This window comes from Oncorhynchus nerka, linkage group LG20 (genome assembly GCF_034236695.1).
Source record: "Oncorhynchus nerka isolate Pitt River linkage group LG20, Oner_Uvic_2.0, whole genome shotgun sequence".
Lineage (NCBI taxonomy): Eukaryota > Metazoa > Chordata > Actinopteri > Salmoniformes > Salmonidae > Oncorhynchus > Oncorhynchus nerka.
Genome location: NC_088415.1, coordinates 54,300,116 through 54,316,450, shown reverse-complemented (window position 1 = coordinate 54,316,450; position 16,335 = coordinate 54,300,116). Strand labels below are relative to the sequence as shown.

The window sequence follows — 16,335 nt, the reverse complement described above, 5'->3', positions numbered from 1 at the left end:
AGTCGCTCTGGATAAGAGCGTCTGCTAAATGACTTAAATGTAAATGTATCTAGGTTGTTAATTTCTAGGTTGGCCTGGTATGGTTCCCAATCAGAGGCAGCTGTTTATCGTTGTCTCTGATTGGGGATCATATTTAGGCAGCCATTTCCCCCGTTTTGTGGGATCTTGTTTTGAGTGAGTGCATGTTGCACCTCTTATGTTACGGTTCGTTGTTTGTTTCCTTTTTTGTTTTTGTAAGTTTCACAAAAAATAAAGATGTGGAACTCAGAGCATGCTGCGCCTTAGTCCGTCTCTCCACACAACTGTGACAATAAGATATAAAATGACAATAAATATAACATGAACAAATATTAAAAAGCTGCAACAGCTCGACTGAACATTTAGTTCACTTTTTATGAAAAGTTTTGCAGGTGATACCGTTGACTGGAACTCAAGCCTAACCTAGTCCTGACAGGCAGCGCAGACATAATCCTCCAATGATGGGATGGTGGAACCATCGTGGGCAGCGGTCACAACCAATCTAAAATTGATGACAAAGTTTTATATATTTAAAACATGAAATACATTTATGAAAATGTTACTATATTTAAAACATGAAATACATTTTCTTGAACTACAATTATTTCATTATCAGACAGAGCGGATGATACTACCTTTAGAAATATTACTGCTCATACAAATTCGTACTCAAAAGAAATGTGCCCTTAGAAGTGAACAAGCAATTACCCAGTTAGTGTCTTCCTCAGTATTGTCCACCTCCCCACAGAAGTGGCACAGTTTACTCAGGTAATCTAGCAGAACATAATGTCAAGTAGTCTATCTTTATCTTTACATGTATTTGTCTGAGCAAACAGGGAACAAGGGAATAGTATAGGTTTCTTATAACATAATAATTTATATACATATGTTTTAGTGGCCATCTTAAAAAAAAAAAAAAGTGAAAACGAAAGCGCACAGTTCTGTCAGGTACAGACACTACCCAAACGGAAAATGACCACTTATATATGATCCCCAATCAGAGACAACGATAGACAGCTGCCTCTGATTGGGCACCACACTCAGCCAAAACAAAGAAATAGAAAACATAGACTTTCCCACCCGAGTCACACCCTGACCTAACCAAACAGAGAATAAATGAGGATCTCTAAGATCAGGGCGTGACAATAATATAGTTTGACAATTTCATTTAGCCTTTTAGTCAGTATACTTTCAGTAGGTTAATTGTATATTACTTATACTTACTTTCAAGGCAAAGACCCCACAAGAAGTAACATCTTGTTGGCATGGGTGAGGAAGGGTACCACATGTCCATCTGGAGATATTACACCCCTTCTCTCTCAGGAATGATCTGAACATATATGTTAATAAACGTACAGCATTTTGAAACACTTTATTGATTACAATATAGAGATTAATAACAGAGGGGAATCTGAGAATGCAGGGATTCCAGCAGGGTGTGAGTTGAAGTAGTCAAAACTGGAGCTGACAAGGCTCTGACTTAGTATCTTGGCGACATCGCCAGGTGTTGTGGAGGAAGAAGCAGAAAGTTCAGGTTAGGGCCGGAATGTAAATGACATGTGATCATCTCGGATTATCTAACATTTGAGAATGGGCAGGCATTCCCTCGGATTGAAGAACATCTCCTTCTTGCTGATTTATGTGCTGTCATCCAGGTGGAAATGTCACCTACATATCTGATGTAGGAAAAGAGATAAGAGATACGTTGAGTGTCCTGTGAATATGTTTATGTATATGTACTGTACATGTGTGTGTGTATATATCTTGGTATATATTTTCTTTATTTTAATTTCAATTATTAAAAGGGACCTGTTTGTCACATTCTGACCTTAGTTCCTTTGTTTTGTCTTTGTTTTAGTATGGCCAGGGCGTGAGTTAGGGTGGGCAGTCTATGTTTGTTTTTCTATGTTGTATTTTGCGTTTGGCCTGGTATGGTTCTCAATCAGAGGCAGGTGTCGTTAGTTGTCTCTGATTGGGAATCATACTTAGGTAGCCTTTTCCCACCAGTGTTTCATGGGTGATTATTTTCTGTTTTGTGTGTCATTCACTAAACAGGACTGTTTCGTTTGTTGGTTATTCCTAGTTGTTATTTAGTTTAGTGTTCTGTGTTTAGTGTTTAGTTTTGATTATATTAAAAATCATGAACACTTACCACGTTGCACCTTGGTCCTCATCTTCTTCCACCGACAACGGCCGTTACACCTGTTGGGGAGGGACATTCAGTCGTAGTTTTGCTTATTATATTATTATACATGTATGTTTTTCTTATTTTGTTTCTATTGTTATAACAGTTTACTGCGATTATGGTTATGCACTCATGTATTTGAACTTTCTTTTTCGCCCAGAGTACAATTTTTTATTAATTATTGTTATTATTAACACTGTACCTACATTCTTAACTATAACAGAAAAAGTGTTTAAAAAAAATAATGTAGGAAAAGCCATAAGATGGAAAAGCACGATGGGATGGGGGATTGTGGGATGTAGAGAACAGATAGAGAACAGCAGAGGACTCTGAAAAATATTGTGAAATAACCACTTCCTTTTGTGACAAATACTGAGTCTAACACTTCCTGTGGCATAGATCAGAGGGCATGATAGGTCACCAAAATTATTCTGAAGTGTGCTAGACCTTGCAGTCACAAGATAGAGGGGGTTCAGGAGGCAAGAAAATGGCCTTGCCGAAATCCTCCCTCCCGTCTAATTTCCTTAATTTTGTAGCTAGAGTCAAATACTTTCTATAGAACAAACTTCACATCGGGATAGGCAACCGAAATGAATAATTAATGTATGTAATGTATGTGTGTTATATTAAACATAGAGGAGGGAGTAAAATGTAGGCAAGCAATAAACATTTCAGAACAACTACTAATCGAATAAGACATGGGAGAGATGATGAATTTTGGCAAACAGATGTATTTATAGACTAATATACTTGAAACAAATAGCCAAACCGAAAACTGCAGACATTACTAGTGCCTTACCCGCGATCAAACCAAAATAAAAAATAAAATGAAACGCAGCCTAACGTGATCAGAAATGCCAACTAGTAAGCAAGTCGTAAAAATGAAGAATTGAGTGCGTGAAGGGCGGCTGAAGATGGCGGTGAGTGCAGACGAGATTTTAGCTTGCTCCGAGTAACCTTTTATCCCTCTCAAACTTACTTAAATGTAACAGACCTTGGCTTACAGTAAACACAACAGAGAACAGCTGTCACGCCCTGACCTTAGAGAGCTGTTTTATTTCTCTATTTGGTTAGGTTAGGGTGTGATGTGGGGTGGGCATTCTATGTTTTGTTTTTCTATGAATTTGTATTTCTATGTTTTGGCCGGGTATGGTTCTCAATCAGGGACAGCTGTCTATCGTTGTCTCTGATTGGCAACCTTCCTTATGTAGCCATTTTCCCTCTTTTCAGTGTGGGAGGTTAACATTGTTTGTGGCACATAGCCCTTAAGCTTCATTTTTTTATGTATTGTTTATTGTTTTGGTCGGCGTCATCCTAAATAAAAGGAATATGTATGCTCACCACGCTGCACTTTGGTCCTCTTCATTCGATGGCCGTGACTGAACGTCCCACCACCAAGGGACCAAGCAGCGTGGGAAAGAGAACTCCTGGACATGGGAGGAGATCCTGGACGGTAAGGGACCCTGGAGGCAGGCTGGGGAGTATCGCCGTCCAAAGGAGGAGATGACGGCAGCGAAGGAGGAGCGGTGGCGATATGAGGAGCCACGTCACCGAAGCAGGCACGAGAGGCAGCCCCCCCCCAAAAAAAATAAAAAATTGGGGGAGGCACACGGGGTGTTTGACTGAGTCAGGTTGGAGACCTGAGCAAACTCCCCGTGCTTACCGTGGCGAGCGTCGTTCTGGTCAGGCACCGTGTTATGCGGTGGAGCGCACGGTGTCTCCAGTGCTCGTTCACAGCCCGGTGCGCTACATCCCAGCTCCCGCATCTGCCGGGCTAGGGTGAGCATCCAGCCAGGACAGATGGTGCCGGCTCAGAGCGCCTGGTCTCCAGTGCGCCTCTTCGGCCCAGGATATCCTGTGCCGGCTCTGCGCACTGTGTTTCCGGTACGTCTGCACAGCCCAGTGCGTCCTGTGCCAGCGCCCAGCATTTGCAGGGCGAAGATAACCCCCCAGCCAGGACGGGTTGTGCAGGCTCTAAGCTCGAGACCTCCAGTGCGCCTCCACGGCGCAGCGTATCCTGTGCCTCGGCCAAGGACAAAGCCTCCTGTGTGTCTCCCCAGCCTGGTGAGTCCTGTGCCTGCTCCCAGAGCCAGGCCTCCTGTGTGTCTCTCCACTCCAGCGATGATCCATGGCAAGAAGGCTCCAGTGATGATCCATGGCACGCAGCCTCGAGTGATGATCCATGGCAAGAAGCCTCCAGTGATGACCCATGGCACGAAGCCTCCAGTGATGATCCATGGCAAGAAGCCTCCAGTGATGATCCATGGCACGAAGCCTCCAGTGATTATCCATGGCAAGAAGCCACCAGTGATGATCCATGGCACGAAGCCTCCAGTGATGATCCATGGCACGAAGCCTCCAGTGATGATCCATGGCAAGAAGCCTCCAGTGATGATCCAAGGCACGAAGCCTCCAGTGATGATCCAAGGCACGAAGCCTCCAGTGATGATCCATGGCACGAAGCCTCCAGTGAGTAGTCATGGCACGAAGCCTCCAGTGACGGTCTCCAGTCCGGAGCCTCCAGCGACGGTCTCCAGTCCGGAGCCTCCAGCGACGTCCTTCAGTCCGGAGCCTCCAGCGACTGTCTCCAGTCCGGAGACTCCAGCAACAGTGGCCAGTCCGGGGCTCGCAACGAGGGTGCCCAGTCTGGGGTCGGCAGCGAGGGTCCCCACATCAAAGCGGGGTGAGCCAGAGGTGGAGCGGGGTCTACGTCCCGCACCAGAGCTGCCACCGCGGATAGATGCCCACCCGGACCCTCCCCTATAGGTTCAGGTTTTGCGGCCGGAGCCCGCACCTTTGGGGGGAGGGGGTACTGTCACGCCCTGACCTTAGAGAGCCGTTTTATTTCTCTATTTGGTTAGGTCAGGGTGTGATGTGGGCATTCTATGTTTTGTTTTTCTATGATTTTGTATTTCTAGTTTCTAGTTCTATGATTTTGTATTTCAAGTTTATGTCAATCAATGCCAGGGGGTTACGAAACCTGTTGAAGCGAAAAGCTTTTTTTTGTTTTGTAAGGACTGCAATGCAGATCTTGTATTCGTTCAAGAAACACCTTCATGCAGGACTATAATTATTAGAAAAATCAGTGGGGCAATGTCATTTTTTTGGTCCACTGGACTAATCATTCAGCTGGGGTTGCAATTTTAGCACACAATTTCAAAGGGAAATTTTGTTTACTCAAATGGACACCAATGGACATTGGCTAGTAGCGGTCGTCAACCACATGGACAGATTATTTGTGTTGTGTAATGTATATGGATACTGTTCTAGTCCTCCAAATAACGTACTTCTAGAGGAAATTGAAGAAATTCTTAAAAGTCTTGAGAAAATATTCATCCAGTCAGATTATAGTTGGTGGAGATTTTAATATGGTTTATTCTAATGAGACTGATAGATTGCCCCATAGGCCTAACATTGGTGTGAACAAGTTAGTGAATTTCTGCCAAAGCTTGGACTTAATTGACATATGGAGAGTTAAAAACCCTGGAGAGGGCCTCCCAGTGGTCTAATGCACTGCATCCCAGTGACACAGTGACAGAGACTCTGGGTTCGAGCCTGGGCTCTGTCGCAGCCGGCTGAGACCGGGAGGTCCATGGGGCGAAGCACAATTGGCCTAGCGTCGTACGGGTTAGGGATATCCTTGTCTCAACGTGCACTAGCGACTCCTGTGGCGGGCCGGGTGCAGTGCACGCTGACCAGGTCGCTAGGTGTTTCCTCCGACACATTGGTGTGGCTGGGTTCCGGGTTGGATGCGCGCTGTGTTAAGAAGCAGTGTGGCTTGGTTGGGTTGTGTTTTGGAGGACGCGTGGCTCTCGACCTTAGTCTCTCCCGAGCCCGTACGGGAGTTGTAGCGATGAGACAAGATAGTAGTTACTAACAATTAGATACTACGAAATTGGGGACAAAAGGGGGGTAAAATTTGCAAAACGGTTAAAGTCTTGCTTGAATGATCTGATTGATGAATGTCAATCAGGGTTTAAGAAAGGGCGCCATATATCTAATAATCTGAGGCTGGTGTTAGACTTGGTTGACTATTGTGATCTATTGGATGACTTCTCTGTTATCCTATTTTGGGATTTTCAGAAAGCATTTGATACAGTAATTCACAATTTATCTTTGATTGTCTTAAGCATTTGTAGTTTGGTCTTTTTTGTTGTTGATGCTATTAGAACTCTGTATAATGGGAGCAATAGCTGCATCAAACTCTGTCATGGAACATCCTCAAGGTTTAACATTTACAAAGGAATACGACAAGGTTGTCCAATTTCACCTTTTTTATTTTTGTTAGTATCTCAAATTTTATGCTCATTAGTCCATTTGAAGGCATTACATTCCAGGCCAGAGAGATCAAGATATTCCAACTGGCGGATGACACCTCACTTTTTTTGAAAAATGTGTCACAAGCTAGATTAGCATTTTTTTTAAAGGAGCTGTCAATCAGGCAGATTGTAACATCTCTGAAAAATATACTGTAACCTACCTCAGTGTAAAGATCACCAAAAAGCTTAAGGCTGTGAATTATCTTAATTTGAACCCTGTAACTGAATCTGTAAAAAAAAAATATCCTCATGGTTTTCACCTCATAAGTGTTTTATATGGAGCAATAAATGGTTCTCGAAAAACATTGTACTTGTCAACCAATTAGTTAATATTAGTGGGAATCTAGAATCTAGAACTAGAAACTGAACATTATTCTGTCATTGTTTATATAGTGAAGTGTTCTGGACGGATAAAACTATATCTTGGCCTCAAATTGCATACAACCATTGAAATGTCTAAGTTTTACATATTATTTTACTACATTGATTTCACAATTGAACATGAGTATGTCATAAATCTCTTTACTTTATTAGGAAAATGTTTCATACACTAATCAAAATGTATGAAAAAAAGCCCCTTTTCTTAATTTTTTAAATCTGATTTGTAAAACTATTTAGAGTCATTAAATTGTATACAAAACAAAATGTAAAAATGTATTCGCTACATGTATTTGAATTGATATAATGTGGATTTGTTTTTGTTTTCTTCTAATTTCTTTGTGGAATCCCTCTGGCTGTTATGTTTATGTTTGCATGTTACTGTTAATAAAAATAAAATATATATTTTTAAATAATTGAGTGTGTGCGCGTTCAAGCAAGTCGCAGCAATGAAGATTTGAGTGCGTGGCGTTCAAGCAAGTCGCAGCAATGAAGATTTGAGTGCGTGGCGTTCAAGCAAGTCGCAGCAATGAAGATTTGAGTGCGTGCGCGTTCACGCAAAGTGGGAGGGGGATTCTGGCAGGGGGGCACAACACCGGCACCATCCACTGGAACTTATGCTTCTTCTTCAAGGTTTCCATCCACTGGAATTTATGCTTCTTCTTCTTCAAGGTTTTATGGCAGACTACACCTATTGGTGCACTGCTGGGTAGTGAAACAAAAAATATTCCATTGCTTTAGCTGGAACTGATATGCCTACTTCCTAATTTAGCTACTGATATTAAAATTACTGTATTGCATTATGATAATTGCTTAAAAGCTTTAAAGAAAAATATAGTCATATTTTCAGGGTCAAATTCAGGTGCAATTATTTTAGACACATTATTGCAATAAAAATAGGGTTGTGTAAATCCTGGTGGATTATAGTAGGATATTGAAATAAAATACATAGGCCAGTCATATGCCTGTGTGTTGAACTATACTGTTTGTAACAGATAAAGGGAACTAAGCCAGTTTCTGTTAATGCTATGTTCCAGTCTTATGCTAGCACATGATAGCAATAAGAGAAAGAAGGAATGGGAAACTAACTGTCAATAGCACAATAAGCTGAACTCTGCATAAGCAGAGACAATTTTGTATTAGCAACTGATAATTATGAGCTTATACGGTATTAAAGTTAAGGGACATCACCCTGTGCGGGGTGAACCATAGTAGGGGATAAAAAGGGAAAACAATCTTTAGAACTGAGTGTCTTGCTTGCAAATTGCTGTAAGTATGTACTCTGGGTTGCAATCCTTATTAAACAAACTAACCTCTGATCAAAGAAGTTTCCTGTGGTATCTTTTACGTGCATAGGGCAGAATTCCCTTACAGGACTCACTCCTGAAATAGTTAGTTCGGGCCTGATAAGCTGAAGTGGAGTCGGCCTGACTCCCATTTGCCGGAGCCCAGACTAATATGATTCTGCTGGATTTGGGAAGAGCTCGCCCCGAATGATGCTCTCCCACCCAAGTTGGAGTCCATGCCGAGTCCCCTGGGTCTCACTATGCACATGTTAATATAGATTGGTTTCTATTAATTAAGTAGCATTTAGATAACTGGTCAGTAGTTTAATCAGATTTCAACCATTTCATGACGTCAAAAAGACGTCATTATGAAGACTTCTTAATCTGGTTGTGATCTGGATATACAGTGGGGCAAAAAAAGTATTTAGTCAGCCACCAATTGTGCAAGTGCTCCCACTTAAAAAGATGAGAGAGGCCTGTAATTTTCATCATAGGTACACTTCAACTATGACAGATAAAATGAGAAAAAAAAATCCAGAAAATCAAATTGTAGGATTCTTAATGAATTTATTTGCAAATTATGGTGGAAAATAAGTATTTGGTCAATAACAAAAGTTTATTTCAATACTTTGTTATATACCCTTTGTTGGCAATGACAGAGGTCAAACGTTTTCTGTAAGTCTTCACAAGGTTTTCACACACTGTTGCTGGTATTTTGGCCCATTCCTCCATGCAGATCTCCTCTAGAGCAGTAATGTTTTGGGGCTGTTGCTGGGCAACACAGACTTTCAACTCCCTCCAAAGATTTTCTATGGGGTTAAGATCTGGAGACTGGCTAGGCCACTCCAGGACCTTAAAATGCTACTTACGAAGCCACTCCTTCATTGCCCGGGCGGTGTGTTTGGGATCATTGTCATGCTGAAAGACCCAGCCACGTTTCATCTTTAATGCCCTTGCTGATGGAAAGAGGTTTTCACTCAAAATCTCACGATACATGGCCCCATTCATTCTTTCCTTTACACGGATCAGTCGTCCTGGTCCCTTGCAGAAAGACAGCCCCAAAGCATGATGTTTCCACCCCCATGCTTCACAGTAGGTATGGTGTTCTTTGGATGCGACTCAGCATTCTTTGTCCTCCAAACACGACGAGTTGAGTTTTTACCAAAAAGTTATATTTTAGTTTCATCTGACCATATCACATTCTCCCAATCTTCTTCCGGATCATCCAAATGCTCTCTAGCAAACTTCAGACGGGCCTGGAAATGTACTGACTTAAGCAGGGGGACACGTCTGGCACTGCAGGATTTGAGTTCCTGGCGGCGTAGTGTGTTACTGATGGTAGGCTTTGCTACTTTGGTCCCAGCTCTCTGCAGGTCATTCACTAGGTTTCCGGTGTCCTTTGACAGCTCTTTGGTCTTGGCCATAGTGGAGTTTGGAGTGTGACTGTTTGAGCTTGTGGACAGGTGTCTTTTATACTGATAAGTTAAAACAGGTGCCATTAATACAGGTAACGAGTGGAGGACAGAGGAGCCTCTTAAAGCTTGTTCGCAAATGGGTCTTCCAAATGGACAATGACCCCAAGCATACTTCCAAAGTTGTGGCAAAATGACAACAAAGTCAAGATATTGTAGTGGCCATCACAAAGCCCTGACCTCAATCCTATAGACAATGTGTAGGCAGAACTGAAAAAGTGTGTGCGAGGAAGGAGGCCTACAAACCTGACTAAGTTACACCAGCTCTGTCAGGACGAATGTGCCAAAATCCACTCAATTTATTGTGGGAAGCTTGTGGAAGACTACCTGAAACGTTTGACCCAAAGTTAACCAGTTTAAAGACAATGCTACCAAATATTAATTGAGTGCATGTAAACTTCTGACCCACTGGGAATGGGATGAAAGAAATAAAAGCTGAAATAAATCACTACCATTATTCTGACATTTCACATTCTTAAAATAAAGTGGCAATTCTAATTCACCTAATACAGAGGATTTTAACTAGGATTAAATGTCAGGAATTGTAAAAAAAAAACTGAGTTTAAATGTATTTGGCTAAGGTGTATGTAAACTTCCGACTTCAACTGTAAGTAGGGACAAAATCAAGGGGTTTACTTCCAAAAAGTGGGCTGCAACTGGGTAAGTTGTGTTTTTGCACCTAATGGTACTGCGATGCGCTGAGATTCGTACATTTAATTTGCGCTTTGTTTTACCCATATTTTTATCATTTCCAACACATTTTCAATGCTGTCAATCGGATCTTAGAATGTGCCAATGTTTGAACGATTCCCTTCATTTGTTCAGAGAACTTTGAATAGCGGGTAGTTAGAACGCAATAATGCTTGTTTTTGCAAGGCTGTCCATGAAAGAGATCATGTCTCAATTTGTTTATAAATTTCTCAATGGCAGTATTAATCTGACCATTTGTGTACCCCCACACCTTGAATTCTCTTTGCATCTTTTTTTTAACCTTTATTTAACTAGGCAAGTCAGTTAAGAACAAATTCTTCTTTTCAATGATGGCCTAGGAACAGTGGGTTAACTGCCTGTTCAGGGGCAGAACGACAGTTTTGTACCTTGTCAGCTCGGGGATTTGAACTTGCAACCTTTCAGTTACTAGTCCAACACCAACATCTCAGCCATATTCTTGTCGAAATCTGACTTTTTTTGCAAATTCTTTTAATTCGACAGAATTAGCTGTAGGGCAAACTGTGTTTCAAGGGAAGCGGGTGACAACTCCTAGTGACCAGACATCGTGCTGAAGGCTATCTTCCATTCATCCCCCTTCCAATAAAGATCAAATTGTAGCTCCACGGAGTTGTTTGATCGCGGCCGGCACCAACGGGAAAGGGTAGCGGTACTTCGTGGTGATGGATTTCAGATTGCTGTAATCAATGCACGGGCTCAACCCTCCGTCCTTCTTGCCATGAAGAAGAAGCCTGCCGATGCAGGGGAGGTGGACGTGCGAATGAAACCCTGCTGGAGCGCCTCCTGGATGTACACCATAGCATTGGTTTCAGCCACCGACAGAGGGTAGATGCGGCCACGTGGAGGCACAGAGCCTGCAAGCAGGTCGATGGCACAGTCCCAGAGGCGATGAGGAGGGAGACTGGTGGCGCAGGTCTTAGAAAAAACCTCCCGAAGATCAATCAAATATATTTATGAAGCCCTTTTTACATCAGCCAATGTCACAAAGTGCTGAACAGAAACCTAGCCTAAAACCCCAAACAGCAAGCAATGCAGATGTAGAAGCATGTTGGCTAGGAAAAACTCCCTAGAAAGGCCGGAACCTAGGAAAAAACCTAGAGGAACCAGGCTCTGAGGGGTGGCCAGTCCTCTTCTGGCTGTGCCGGGTGGAGATTATAACAGAACATGGCCAAGATGTTCAAACGACTTGTAGTAGAAAATTCTCTGCTGTTGGATGCCCCTTAAGTAATGTTGACTCATTGAAGAACGAGGAGGACCTCATCCATAGCCGTTCCCAAAAATGAGCCAGCTGGTAATGGTGTTGACAAAGTAGGTGTCCCTGTTTGCTGACCATCTGGGAGATTAACTCCTGCTTCCATTTGTTAAGGTACTATTCTGTAATGTAGACACAGGGAGTCAGGTGCATTTAGTGAGTTTAATGATAACGAATATGGAACGATACAAAACAAGAGTCTGACCGGATGACTGACAAAACAGTGTACTAGATACATTTTAAGTAATGTAGGTAGTAATGAAATCCATGTTACGCTCGTCGTTGTAAGAATGGTCGGACCAAGCTGCAGCGTGGTAGGCGTACACCTTACTTTATTCAATGAACACCGAAAAAAAGAATAATAATACAAACTAAACGTAAAGTTTAGTAGGGCTAAACAGCACAGTACCAAAACAAGATCCCACAAACTACAGGTGGGAAAAAACTGCCTTGGTATGATCCCCAATCAGAAACAACAATAGACAGCTGCCTCTGATTGGGAACCATAACCGGCCAACAAAGAAATATAAACCATAGATTGCCCACCCTAGTCACACCCTGACCTAACCAAATAGAGAATTAAAAGGTCAGGGCGTGACAGATTATTGTTTATTTTTTTACCTTTATTTAACTAGGCAAGTCAGTTAAGAATAAATTCTTATTTACCATGACGGCCTATCCCGGCCGATGCTGGGCCAATTGTGCACCCCCCTATGGGACTCACAATCACAGCCGGATGTGATACAGCATGATGATAGGGTGCATATGATCGTAATGATGGTTGCCAGGTGTGCATAAAGATGGATTGCCAGTACCGGTGGTTACTAGACCGGTGCCGGAGCGGGAGAGCGGGAATAGACACAACAAATACGTGTCACACATACAATACCAGTCAAAAGTTTGGCCACACCTATTCGTTCCAGAGTTTTTATTTATTTTGACTATTTTCTACATTGTAGAATAATAGTGAAGACATCAAAACTATGAAAATACACACATGGAATTATGTAGTAACCAAAAAAAAGTGTTCAACAAATCAAAATATATTTGATATTTATCATGACACTAGGCGAGACCCAAATGCAGACAGGAGGCAGATGGTTGGAGTTTAAGATTTTTAATAAATCCAAAGGAAATATGCAAGAGAATGGTTGTGGACAAGCAAAATGTCATAAGCAGATCAGAGTCCATGAGGTACAGAGTGGCAGGCAGGCAGAATGCTCAGGCAGGCAGTAAACAGAGTCCAGAACAGGCAAGGGTCAAAACCAGGAGGACTGGGAAAAGGCAAAGCAGGAAAAACCGCTGGTAGGCTTGTACATACAAGACGAACTGGCACAGAGAGACAGGAAACACAGGGTTAAATAGACTGGGGAAAACAAGCGACACCTGGAGGGGGTGGAGACATTAACAAGGACATGTGAAACAGATCAGGGTGTGACAATATTTTAGAATCTTCAAAGTAGCCACTCTTTGCCTTGATGACATCTTTGCACACTCTAGGAATTCTCTCAACCAGCTTCATGAGGTAGTCACCTGGAATGCATTTCAATTAACAGGTGTGCCTTGTTAAAAGTTTATTTGTGGAACGTCTTTCCGTCTTAACTAATATGAGCCAATCAGTTATGTAGAGGTGGCATACAGAAGATAGCACCATATTTGGTACAAGACCAAGTCGATAATATGGCAAAAACAGCTCAAATAAGAAAAGAGAAATGACAGTCCATCTTTTCTTTTAGACATGAAGGTCAGTCAATACGGAAAATCTCAAGAACTTTTAAAGTGTCTTCAAGAGCAGTCGCAAAAACCATCAAGCGTGTGTGATTCAGGCCTTCATGGAAATCGGTCTTTTGGTCTGATGAGTCCAAATGTTTGATTTTTTTTTTTCTGAAATATTGAAGTGACCAAGAACACAGTGGCCTCCATCATACTTAAATGGAAGAAGTCTGGAACCACCAAGTCTCTTCCTACAGCTGGCCGTCAGGCCAAACTGAGCAATCGGGGGAGAAGGGCCTTGGTCAGGGAGGTGAACAAGAACTCGATGGTCACTCTGACAGAGCTCTAGAGTTCCTCTGTGGAGATTAGAGACATTTCCAGGAGGACAACCATCTCTGCAGCACTCCACCAATCAGGCCTTTATGGTAGCGTGACCAGACGGAAGCCACTTCTCAGTAAAAGGCACATGACAGCCCGCATAGAGTTTACCAAAAGTTACCTACAGACCACAAGAAATAAAAGAGTCTCTGGTCTGATGAAACCAAGATTGAACTCTTTGGCCTCAATGCCAAGCGTCATGTCTGGAGGAAACGTGGCACCACGCCTATGGTGAAATATGGGCATATATGAATACTACTACACTGGCTTTGACGCTTGTCGTGTGTGGCAGGGCTTGCAAACTATTACGGACTACAAAGGGAAACCCAGCTGTGAGCTGCCCAGTGACACGAGTCTACCAGACGAGCTAAATGCCTTTTATGTTTGAGGCAACGCTTAAGCATGCATGAGAGCACCAGATGTTCCAATGTGATCAAGACGTTTAAACAGGTCAACATTCGCAAGGCCGCGGGGCCAGACGGATTACAAGGATGTGTACTCAGAGCATGCGTAGACCTAGCAAGTGCCTTCACTGACATTTTTAACCTCTCCCTGACAGAGTCTGTAACACCTACATTTTTCAAGCAGACCCCCATAATCCCTGTGCCCAAGAAAGCGAAGGTAACTTGCCTGAATGACTACTGCCTGTAGCACTCACGTCAGTAGCCATGAAGTGCTTTGAAAGGCTGGTCATGGCTCACATCAACACCATCATCCCAGAAACCCTAGATCAACTCCAATTTGCATAATGTCTCAAGAGATCCACAGATTATGCATTCTCAATCACACTCCACACTGCCCTTTCCCACCTGGACAAAAGGAACCTATGTGAGAATGCTGTTTGCCTATGTGAGAATGCTGTTCATTGACTACAGCTCAGCATTCAACACCATAGTGCCCACAAACCTCAGCACTAAGCTAAGGACCCTGGGACTAAACACCTCCCTCTGCAACTGGATCCTGGACTTCCTGACGAGCCACCTCCAGGTGGTAAGGGTAGGCAACAACTCATCTGCCACACTGATCCTCAACACCTGGACCCCTCCTGTACTCCCTGTTCACCCACAACTGCGTGGCCAAGCACGACTCCAACACCATCATTAAGTTTGCTGATGACACAACAGTGGTAGGCCTGATCACCGACAACGATGAGACAGTCTATAGGGAGGAGGTCAGAGACGTGGCAGTGTGGTGCCAGGACAACAAATATGAGCAAAACAAAGGAGATGATTGTGGACTACAGGAAAAGGACAACCGATCACACCTCCATTCACATTGACAGGGCTGTAATGGAGCGGGTCGAGAGTTTCAAGTTCCTTGGTGTTCACATCACCAACCAGCTTAATGGTCCAAACACACCAAGAAGAGGCACGACAACACCTTTTCCCCATCAGGTGACTGAAAAGATTTAGCATGGGTCCACAGATCATCAAAAAGTTCTACAGCTGCACCGTCGAGAGCATCCTGACCGGTTGCATTACTGCCTGGTATGGCAACTGCTCGGCATCTGACCATAAGGCGCTACAGAGGGTAGTGCGTACGGCCCAGTACATCACTGTGGCCAAGCTTCCTTCCATCCAGCACCTATATACACAAGGCAGTGTCAGAGGAAGGCCCAAGAAATTGTCAAAGACTCCAGTCAACCAAGTCATTGACTGTTCACTCTGCTACCGCACGGCAAGCGGTACCGGAGCGCCAAGTCTAGGTCCAAAAGACTCCTTAACAGATTCTACCCCCAAGCCATAAGACTGCTGAACAATTAATCAAATGAAAACTATTTACATTGACACCCCCACTTTAGTTTATTTAGTAAATATTTTTGTAACTCCATTTCTTGAATTGCATTGTTGGTTAAGGGCTTGTAAGTAAGCATGTCATGGTAAGGTACACCTGTTGTATTCAGCACGTGACAAATAAAAATAATTAGATTTTATATATGGGCAAATACACTACATGACCAAAAGTATATGGACACCTGCTCATCAAACATCTCATTCCAAAATTGTGTTCATTAACATGGAGTTTGCCCCCCTTTTGATGCTGTAACAGCACACTATGCTGTTTTTACACACCATACGCTTCAGCACTCCACGGTCCCGTTCTGTGAGCTTGTGTAACTTACCACTTCACAGCTGAGACATTGTTGCTCCTAGACGTTTCCATCAGCACTTACAGTTGACCGGGGCAGCTCTACCAGCACAGAAATGTGAAAAACTGACTTGTAGGGAAGGTGGCATACCATTACGGTGCCACGTTGAAAGTCACTGAGCTCTTCAGTAAAGCCATTCTACTGCCAATTTTTGTCAATGGAGATTGCATGGCTGTGTGCTCGATTTTATTCACCTGTCAGCAACGGGTGTGGCTGAAATGGCCAAATCCACTCATTTGAAGGCGTGTCCACATATTTTGTATATATAGTGTATGTTTCCACCACATATGCCCATATAAAACATATAAGTAATATAAATATATTGCAATATATTACTTTTCTTAAAGTACGATGGCCATGTGGTCGAATCCCCCTAGGGCAACATTTTTATTTGATCACAAAACGCTCCACTGTTGGTCGTTGAGTCAAATAATGCTTATGTTGTACATGTACATT

At 42.9% G+C, this 16,335-nt stretch overlaps 1 long non-coding RNA gene across 1 annotated transcript; it reads right to left on the bottom strand.

Annotated features, from left to right (window-relative positions):
- Positions 1 to 1,079: 1,079 nt before the first annotated feature.
- LOC115101730 (uncharacterized) lies at positions 1,080 to 16,056 on the bottom strand. Its single transcript, XR_003859347.2, has 3 exons — positions 15,853 to 16,056; positions 2,171 to 2,220; positions 1,080 to 1,694 (listed from the first exon to the last, which is right to left on the bottom strand). It is a non-coding gene; the product is annotated as an uncharacterized LOC115101730 (long non-coding RNA).
- Between the last annotated feature and the right edge of the window lie 279 nt (positions 16,057 to 16,335).